This window comes from Typopeltis vanoorti, chromosome 2 (assembly GCF_054136105.1).
Source record: "Typopeltis vanoorti isolate ZY-2024b chromosome 2, IOZ_Tvanoo_1.0, whole genome shotgun sequence".
Taxonomy (NCBI): Eukaryota; Metazoa; Arthropoda; class Arachnida; order Uropygi; family Thelyphonidae; genus Typopeltis; species Typopeltis vanoorti.
In genome coordinates, this window is record NC_143550.1 from 184,445,170 (window position 1) to 184,455,583 (window position 10,414).

The 10,414-nt window shown below is 38.1% G+C and overlaps 2 non-coding genes across 2 annotated transcripts; one reads left to right on the top strand and one right to left on the bottom strand.

Annotated features, from left to right (window-relative positions):
• Positions 1-1,073: 1,073 nt before the first annotated feature.
• TRNAT-CGU (transfer RNA threonine (anticodon CGU)) lies at positions 1,074-1,146 on the bottom strand. The gene has a single exon. It is a non-coding gene; the product is annotated as a tRNA-Thr (tRNA).
• An 8,431-nt stretch (positions 1,147-9,577) lies between these two features.
• Positions 9,578-9,650, top strand: TRNAT-CGU (transfer RNA threonine (anticodon CGU)). The gene has a single exon. It is a non-coding gene; the product is annotated as a tRNA-Thr (tRNA).
• Positions 9,651-10,414: the final 764 nt, after the last annotated feature.

Below are 10,414 nucleotides of genomic sequence, written 5' to 3' on the forward strand. Positions count from 1 at the left end.
TATTTTTAGTACGACAATTTCGATAGTTGGCGAAATATCTCGCCACTGGTCCCATCTGACATCGGCGCCTTTGACACCTACCTCAGCGCCATAGCATTCGTAAGCTACGGTTTGCGAGACCACATTAATTAATATTATTGTAAACTAAGGTTAAATTTAAAAAATGCCGTAGAAGAAAAAATACAAGTCCTTTTATGTAATCTACTAACTTTTGAAATGTCAAAACAAAACGCCTCCTCCAATTCTTCTTTTTTGGTCTTTATATAGTTTATTTATTTTTTTATTCTGTCACTTATGGCATAAACTGACCCTTTTGCTTTTGAAGGAAGAAGTGCTATATCGCGTCAAGATCTGAACTGACTGCGTGGGAATTATTTTAACTGTGATTGCGACGAATATTCGATAGAAACCTCATCAAATATTATTATCATCAACTTTATTCCACTGTGTTTAGCCCACGGAAATTGTCTTTCATAGGAACAGAAACTGAAGCAAGTCCATTTTAAATGTATTGAGTTAATTAACAAAACGAACAGTCAAGAGAATTTTTAAATCAGTTAATTATTTTGTTTTGATTGGCCCTTTGAAGTATTATTTAGCTTCCATTTATTTTTAAATGTCAGATACGTAGTGTTACAAAATTACGTTTCTAATGGTTTTATGGTTTTAATTATTATTATTATTATTATCTGTGTTTTTAGAGAACATGTTGTACCTAAAATATTTGCAGAATGCTCAGGAACTGCCCTAGGAAATATAACTGAGAAACACCAGAAAACATTTTAAATAAACGAACTTATTTTAAATTACATTCATCGTTATGATTAAGTAACGTATCGCATCGCTGACCATCATCGAAATGCTTTCTAATCCCCTCCCCTCTACTCCACTACGGACAACACATTCCGAGTGTGTTTCATGAGCTCTTACAATGTAGAAAGCGCTCTCTTTATTTTTATCTCTCTTTTTTTTTTTATGAAGAAGTACGAAACTTTGAAATAAAAATAAACGGAAAACAAGAAAGGGTAGTAAGATAAAAAAAAAAATAAGTAAAGAAAAAAAAGGTACTCGACAGCCACCGATGAGATTCGAACTCACGACCCCTGGTTTACGAGACCAGTGCTCTTGCCACTGAGCTACGGTGGCTTGCCTGCAATGCACCTTCCTTATAGAAGACTTAATGAATCTATAGATAGCCGCATGCATTTGCTGGGAAATAAGTGAAATCACATAAAAGAGAATAAAAAAAAAGTTGGCTTCCAAGTACCACACAGATCGATAAAAAATTTACTGTTGTTTGTGGGAACCGTGTCGAAGGCACGTTTGTATGTTTTCTTATTGCAAGATCAAATGTTCAACATTCTGAGAAAATATTTGCCACGTGAAAGAATTCGTTCCCGGATTCGAACAGCAAAATTTGAATGTTATTGGGAGGTCAAGGGCTGAAAGGGAAGGGGGTGGCTACACTGAACGTGAACATTGCGATCCTGTTCTTCTTGGAGCAGTAGGAATTTCGGGATGTGGAATTTTCCCCCACCCTCAAAAATCACTAGTGAGATGAAGAGCGATAATTTAAAATTATTATATTTTAAATTATTCAAAATATAATGAAAAAAAATTAACTTCACCTGTACGTGCGCATCCATCTAAATCTGATCTGTACGAGTCAGAATAGTGACAGATGCAATTTAAAAAAAAAAAAAAAATTCTTTTGTAGAATGTGCGCGAAAGAGTCAGTGATTGGCGTGAAAGAATTTAAGACAATCCATCGAATTAATCCATCTGGCGATAGGTGTATGAAGTGGCGATCCATTAAAGAAGCTGGCAATGACGAGAAACATAATCCAGGTGTCACGAGACTTCAGTATGATTAATTTTCTGCTCACTTCGTAGTCCGAACTTTAGATTTGTCGGATGGGTAACTTTCTCCAAGGACAAAACATCAGTACAAGAGAGCCTCAGATATTCTTGTACTGATCTTTTATGTTGGCGCAATCAACCGACTCATGTAGCTCATTGCTCAAATAAGTACAGTATTCTGATAATACTGTGTTTTAAGGAAATCTGAATTTCAATAGCATGTGAGATTGCACGCTATTCTCTTCTGTTCATCATATTCTGTTCTCTTCACCTGTTGTATGTGCAGTTGTGAGAATACGGGTCGTGTTTGTACCATCCCTTCTTCCTGAATTCTTTCCGACCACAAGACGTGTCGTACGCTGCCTGCCACACCGATCTGGTTGTCACGTGACATTCCATTTCCTACCAATTTTTCCACATCATTTGCCTACATCGTAACAGCACTCATTGTGGGACACGATCCATTGCTGTATGCTAAAAGAGATGTACGTGTAAACCAGGGGCGAATTCTCCATGCTTGCTATGCTTGCTGCGCAAGCTCATTACTTGAGAAAGAAGTAATATTTATATTTTAATAAATGCATGCATTTATAAGCATTCCATTTAGGCTTTTTCTTTTGTAGACAGAGACGTCTTAAGCTTGCGCGGCAATAATTGAGCTTTGCGTTGTGTATCGAAGGCCGATGCTTGCTCGTCTAGTCGAAGCTACCTTGGCTTGCTCGGTTGTGGAAGCTTCCAGGTCCTCGCTGCAGCGCTGTGATTTCATGCGTGCGCATAGCCATTTCCGCTCCCTTCACGTCGTTTTAAACACAGGCCATACGCAGTCAACGTAGCTCTAGCCAGTGAGCTTCAGCCAGCCTTTACAAGTGTGTGTGTGTGTGTTGCTTGGGAAAATTAAGTTACAACCAACTTTTTATGACGATGTTATTGACCAGTTCGTAAAGAAGAACCGGAGGGCAGAATTTGTATTCAAGTTGCTAAATTGAAAAAGATGGAATATCATTTGTGAAATAAATGTTGCGTCTGTATGATTAAATGTACATAAATTTCTAAATATATAGTTTCAAAAGGTCAGTAATTCGTTATTCCGCTAATCAGAATTCAATCTCACTCCCTGAATGATAACAAGAGCAAGCGTGAATTTCAAGACCAGCATTCGCCCCTGGTGTGAACCTGTAGCAGCTCAAGAATCACCGCATTATCCAGAAGCGTTAATTATTTGTCGGCGTTCATTTTTCCGGTCCGAGTCCATATCAGAAGAAAGAGATCGTTATCTTTTAAATCCATCATCATCATTACCGAACGTCACAGATTATAAATAAATCGATACCAGTCACACCTACCTTAGCCTATCCAAATTTCGAAAATTTGTGATGGCTCCACATCACGGGCTGTTTGCGGGACAGCCAAGATTATCTTTACCAATGTAATGCCGATCGCTATGGTTGACGATTCATCATCTGCCATTGCATAGAAACTGACATTGTGCAGTTATTGACGTACTATCTTATTACGAATTTGACCCCTTTTGAACTCTTTGGACTTCTGGTTGATGGCATCCGCATTACACTACCCTGATGTTTGTGAAACCATACGAAGCACTCTTTGATTTCTTGCTGGATGTTTTCGTTTTTTGAGCGAGGTAACGGCTCAGATTTCCATGTGTGCTTACAACTGAAGATGTATGTTTTCGCACAGCGACATTTTTTTAAAGAAATTTCGTCTTCAGATTTATTGCTTTTGAATATATAAGAGTTTGTCAGAATGGAGTAAGAACAGATTCACTGAAGTAAACTTAAGACAATACCGATAATGAATTTGATAATTTTGATAATAACCGATATCCTCATGTCACGTCAGCGTTGTATTGAAAGAATGTTCTCCAGAGAACCCATTTGACTTCATTAGAGCTTTACAGGAGATGGAGTTTCCGTCACAGTGTCGCACAGCAGTTCCACAATGCTGTTAATCATCAAGCGGTTTGTAAGGGAGTTGCACAATGCTTAGGGATCTGCATTTCTACGGAAGTATACAACGCATTCAAAAGCGAAAGGCGAACTGGGAGTGATGCACGACTCGTCGAAATGCAGAATTGACGAGCTGCACTACCGCTTTTCACTTTCGTATTTGTGGCTGAAGATCGCAACGTCAGTTAATAGATTCAGTGAGGTTTGTAGCAGAACAAGAGGAAGAAGAAGAAGAGGGAGATTTTGCGGTTACTTCCAATGGCTTCACTGGTATGGGAATTGTTGCTGTTACTGTCCGAACGCTTTCTGTTACATTTCGCATTAATATTTCGAGGTCCACTGTTCCTCGGTATAATAGGAACAGTGGACCTATTATACCGAGGAACTTGGGTAGTTTTACCAGTGGGTAAAACTAACAAAGCATCGCTTTGTGAAGAACAGCCTTGGCTGGTCACGTATTCTGATTTCAGTCTTGCGAGGCCTTTCTGAAGGATGAGTTAAAATGTTGGTTTACAGACACGAATTCCATTCAGCTGGTCATTTATAGCTCAGAGGAATGAAATCCCGCTCTCTCGGCTATCAAAAACAAACGACAAGTTTGTACAAAGGTGGACCGACAGGCTAATATGTTGTTCCATCTCATCTTTTTACCGTTGCTGACCATGAATTTGTGTGTGTAAATTTCAAGGCGGTTGCATTCATTACCATGTTCTGAAGTCCTAGAACCGCATGTTATTCGTTAAATTAATTTTAACTTCACTTTTGAGATCCTTCTTTAAATTTGTGGTCAGAATCCTGAGGCTTATGAACTACTGGCGAGTGTGCTGCACGTTCATAGTCTTTTAATTTGGTGCTGTAATTGGAACCTTAATTTCTTGCATCTTTTGTTCACATTAGATATAGTAAAATGTTATCCTTCCCCCAGTGTTAGTACTTTATCAGATTATTCGCATTTCATTTTTTTATCTCTGAAAAATGAAGCATCCGTTTGCTCCACTCAGATTATCAAACTTCTCAAGAAACTGGTGGTTGTAGAATTTAGCTGAAGTTTTACAATTCGAAATTGTACTTGATTATTTTGTAGTTGAATTTACATTATTCTACAATAACATTGAGCTTACTACGAAAGGAATGAATTAAAACATAATCATGCCAAACATAAACGTCACCTAAACAGAACAGATCAGACTAGTACCGATCACTTTGGTGTGGTGTTACCCAGTCATCTTTTCTGTAATAGAGCTGAAGAGCTCTAGTTACAAGGGTAAACTTGAAGAACAAGAAGAGGGCAACCAGATTCTTATGTTTAGTAACTTTTAAGATATGAAAGTATAAAAGAATATGATTAGTAATTTATAATTTATATGATTATTAATTAGACTTTAATTGTTAGTTTTGGTTGCAAACTGTTAGCCTCAGTATGTTACCTCTTTGGCTATATTGATGTTAAAATATAAATTTTTATGACTTACTGCCAGAGAGAAAAGAGGTTTTGGGAGTTTTAAGTTAAAGTATTAAATTTTAATTCTTAATTTATCATTCCTTAGGTAGGCCAGGCTTGGTGGAGCGCACCATTGTCTACAAAATTCAGTCGGACCCATCTCTTCAAGTCTCATTGTTAAGAAATTCCTAATTCTGGTTCTGCAACTTCTGACAATGTCAGGCAAACCTTTCTTACACTTTTTAAAATATGCCATGTTGCGTATTTTCCAGATATGATAGCTGAATTCTACTATGGTGTAAAGGAATAATTTGCATTGATTTTTTGGCATGTTCTGAGGTAAATCTATTAGTCTGAGTGCCAGGTTGGAAGAGACTGTGGCGTTAAATCTTGCTCCAACCAGACGCCAGACAGCTTGAGCTGTGAAACAGTTATAAAAAAGATGAGAGATAGTTTCACTCTCTAGGCAGAAGACACACTGGTCTACTACCTTTCTGTTCCATTTAGATACCAGATAGTTCACCGGAAGGATCCTATACGTGATTCTAAAGTTGAGCAATTTCCGAGTAGCATACAAAAAGTTGAGTGTTATTTTTCCATGTAGTTGTATCTTCATTTGATAATTTTTCTGTGTCCTTTAAATTTCTTAAGATGTGGTAGATAGATAGACACAGATAGTTGTTCTTTTATTAGAGACGATGTTTGGTTCTTGCAGATAAGGTGAGATTGTGTTGAAGGAACTTATGATGTTTAGATACCGATCTTCTTTTAAAAGAAATTTAAAATTTAAAAGAAATTTTAATAAAATACATTTCTTCTTCCTATGATTTTCTAAGTTATTGTTAAAAAATTATTAAGGTGTATTAATATTTTTAATTTTTTTAATAGATTGTCTCAAAGTTTTGAAAAAGATTAAAAATTGCTATATTATATTTCAAATACAATAAAATTTTTGACAAGGATTTGATTGTTCATAAATATTTATAAATACAATTAGGAAATTTCAACTATTTGACTGAAAGCTTAAGGTAGTCAATTAATAACGTTCCAGGATAACAATATTATTTTATTCAGGCAATTGTACAAATCCCAGGTGCCGCAGTGAAAGGTCCCTGAGAAAAGGCATTTCCAAAAACAAAATTCCTAAAGAAGCAGAGCGGTCCCTAATATTTTTACATACATTTCAGTGGATCATATCAACAAGTGGAATCCGGGATCAGAACTAATAATAAGTTCTGTAAGCGTGGGGTTGGTAATACTGCGGGTTGTAATATCCGCGGTGTCTTCCGTAGTAATCGTACTGCCCGTCGTGGTGAGGAGCAGCTCTGTACCCGGACAAATAGCGAGCAGTGTAGTCGTTATAGGCGTCCACGGGTCGCACTCCTCTCGGTGGGTATCGAACCACGGGGCGAACGACGGGGGTGCCGCCGCTTTGAGGATAGCCGGCAGAGTTGATGCGAACGTCGGCAGGACTTTGATTGGCGGTTCCTGGCTCGTTGGTGTTGATCACCGCTCTGAAGCCGTCTTCGCCCGCTGTGTATTCGACGGTGCGACTCCGACCATCGACATCCGTCAGGCTGTACGAACCGACCCTGTTGTTGTAGATATCGGATCTTTCGTTACGGGAGTCACGAGAACCATCGGCTCTGTGGATGTCGTAGTTGAAGTCGTAGCTTCCTGCATCCTGCACGATAAAAATAAATAAATAAAATAAATAAATAAAACAATGAAAAGGCGAGATTAAAAGAATGACTGCTGATCAGTAGCGTACTCAGGATTTAATCTTGGGGGGCGCCCGAGTTGATTAGACGATTTGAGAATACACACCACGCATCGCATACGACCTATCACTGAGCATCTGCAAGGATCGCTAATTCATAAGTAGGATAGAAACAGAAGACACGACACGACATAAATAAAGAAATGAATTTTAGTAATTAGGAAATGATATTTGGAAATTCTAGTGTTTTTTCCTTTTTCTTCGGGGAGGGGGGGAAAGGCATCATTTGCAACCCCTCTGGGTGTGCGGTGTGCCACTACTGCTGATGTTAGCAGTGTATTGTTATGCATTATTTCGGATGTTGGTTTTACGATGCCATACAGGACAGCGGATGCAAATACGCATGTGCAATATGTTTTGCCAGAAAGCGTGCATGCGCATTCTTACCCAGAATCATGCTTGCTTGTGAAACATGTATGGTTTTGGGGGTACCCCCCCCCCACACACACACCGTTTAAATTATCATCACCGCAGTGTACTGAAAGTCGAATTTTTGTGTTGTTATTTGTTCCAATAGCTCGTGATTCCAATTACACTATTTAATTGAACGATTCAACGTGATATCGATTATCTATGAAAGTGTAGTAAAAAGTGGAGTGCGACATATACAAAAATATAAAATGAAAGTTTTTTCTTCTTCATTTTGCATCTTTTCTGAAAAGAAGTATTCTTATTGGAGAAGCAAGACTATTTCGTCTGCAAAGCAAAAATTTGGAACCAAAAAAAAAAAAAAGAGGCAAAATAATAATGATAATAATATTTATTTATTTATTTTTTTTCTGGGCGCAAGCATGGATTAGTCACAGCATTGAAGAAAATAAACTAAGCTACAGAATAAAAACAAATCGATAAATCGATAAGGAAATGCCCTTTGCACTTAGTCTGTTCGTCATTTATCTTCTTTGCTAGAAAATAAAGCCATTTGGTTTACTAGGGATCATTGTAGAATGGTGTTCTATTCATGAAGGGGAGGGTAATTGAAGAAAATATCATGTTGCAAAGAAGTCAAACATCTGTTTCAAATTACTAATTTTTAAGATATCCAAACATTTTTAAAATCTTTAAATTCATAAAAATTAAAAAAAAAAAAAACATTCTTCTGCTCATCGAATACAGCCAAGGCTCAAGTTTGAATGACCTTCTATTTATATGTTCACTGGGCATCCACAGATGCCGTATGGTCACTCCGATGCTCGATGATGTTCCACACCAGGCCTCGCCATGTAGTCCTATTGTTTGCTTTTCTGGCAGCCTCACCTCTCTGAAGATCAGTCACTCCACACGTGCCACCTATCCATCTCATTGATGGTCTACCCCTTCTTATTTTCCCAGGAACCTTACCTTCTATTACTGTTCTAAGAATAAGAAGAATGATCTTATCTGCCCAAATATGATGGTGTGCGTACGAGGTTATTTCGAAAGTTCTACACACCGCGCATGCGAGACCAGTACGATGACGTAATAGTTTCCACCTTCACGTCAACGTAAGCCAGACGTTGAGCAAACACGTTCGCTTGATTGCAGTGTCCTTTCTGCAGAGTGAGCTTCGAAATGATCGAAGAAGATCGATCACCACTTGATATCACGCGTTTTGCGTGGCAATATTTCAGGTCACGTGTTTCACACGAAACATCCGATTGTATGGCAAAATGTGGATGACACGTGCATCCTCACTCCAGAACAGTCCTCACACGAGTCCTCCAGACGTCGGTTTCTCCTGTACATCGAAACACACCACAACGGAAGTTGTGGTTTCGAAACGCTGCACAAGGTTTTTACCGAAGTGATCACCCTCATCAACCACAGAAAAAGGGCTGCTGACAGAAATAACTCGCCCAGCGGTGTTAAGGCAGATGATTACATTGAATGCCTTCAAATGTATTTTCTTAAAAAAACAACCCACGCACATTATTACGTGTAATTTTTGAACTTGCAATAAATTTATTTATAAGATTCGAACCGGAAATGTTTGAATACCCTGCTGCTGCACCGTTCGGCGCTTCGACTGCCACAAAAGTGACGATTGCAGGCATGGCGATGGTCGTGTCACGCCTGCTATTGTTCTGCTTTAGGGGATGGCTGGGCTGAGAGTTCGCAATGCGTGGTTTCGTCACTACTCCTTTTCAAGTGACAATCACTCGCTGCACTAGAGTGTGTGTGCGTGCGTGTGTGTGTGTGTGTGTGTGTGTGTGTTTGCTATTTAGTTAAAAAAAAACACACATTGGGTTTTTCCTAGGCTGGCGAAATTTCAGTTTACCAGCAATTTCTTTGTGAAGGGTATTGGAATGATTTCATATCTTAATACATATTAAGATGGCACAGTTGATTGCTAATTGAATAACATTTAGTGTTAATTTAATATTATTTCAGAACAATCTTCCTCTCTAGTAGATTAAACATTTGTTTTCTTTGTAACCCCACCCTTTTTCCCCTTGTGAAGAAATGAATTAGTGGCGAGAACTTCTGCTTCGTCCAGAATCAGTAAGTGCTGAATATCTTGACTGGATGAAGAGGGCTGTCGTTCCAGAAGCCGCCGTAGCTCAGTGGCAAGAGCACTGGTCTCGTAAACCAGGGGTCGTGAGTTCGAATCTCATCGGTGGCAGTTAAGAACTTTTTTTACTTGATGAACACAGACCATCGAGATGGTAGAGTAATACGAGACCGTGTCGTGTGTGTGTGTGAAATAAATAAATACACACACACACACATATATATATATATATATACTAAAAGTGGCATCCCAGTTCCCATTCCTAATTTCGAAAGTGTAGGAGTGCGATTCGTAAATCACAAAATCTTAGATTGCGAGAATTCTCCCTTAGCGACATCTGCTCGAAGGAATAAGAAATTCTCTTATACTGATGGAAGTTCTTTGGGTGCAATTAGGGCTAACTCTTCCCTGAAATTTGAGGAAAATGTTTCCCAAATAACATCAGAACAGGAACACTGATTTTACATACCAAAATGATACTTTCCTAGCAATCACTTTTATATTTATATATATATTTTAATCTACATCGGTGATCGCAAAGAAATGGTTTAAAAAATGAAAAATATTTCCTTACAGCAAGGGATGTTCGGCAATCTACCTTAACCATCTTCGATTTAATCCATAAATCGTGTTAAGATCAAGCAAAGACATTTTAACATTCAGGTAAATATACCAACATACCATGTTTTATCTCGCTTGATGTTTAGATGGAGAAGTATGTTTATTTACGTATGTTTAAAGTAGACTGACTTTAAAATAATTAAATAAGTTACTACTCAACACAAGTTTGACGAAACAAATCGATCCATTTACTCAAAGTAATTAACTTTTGATTTCAGCTTGATACATAATCCTCTTCAAGCATATTTCAAAAT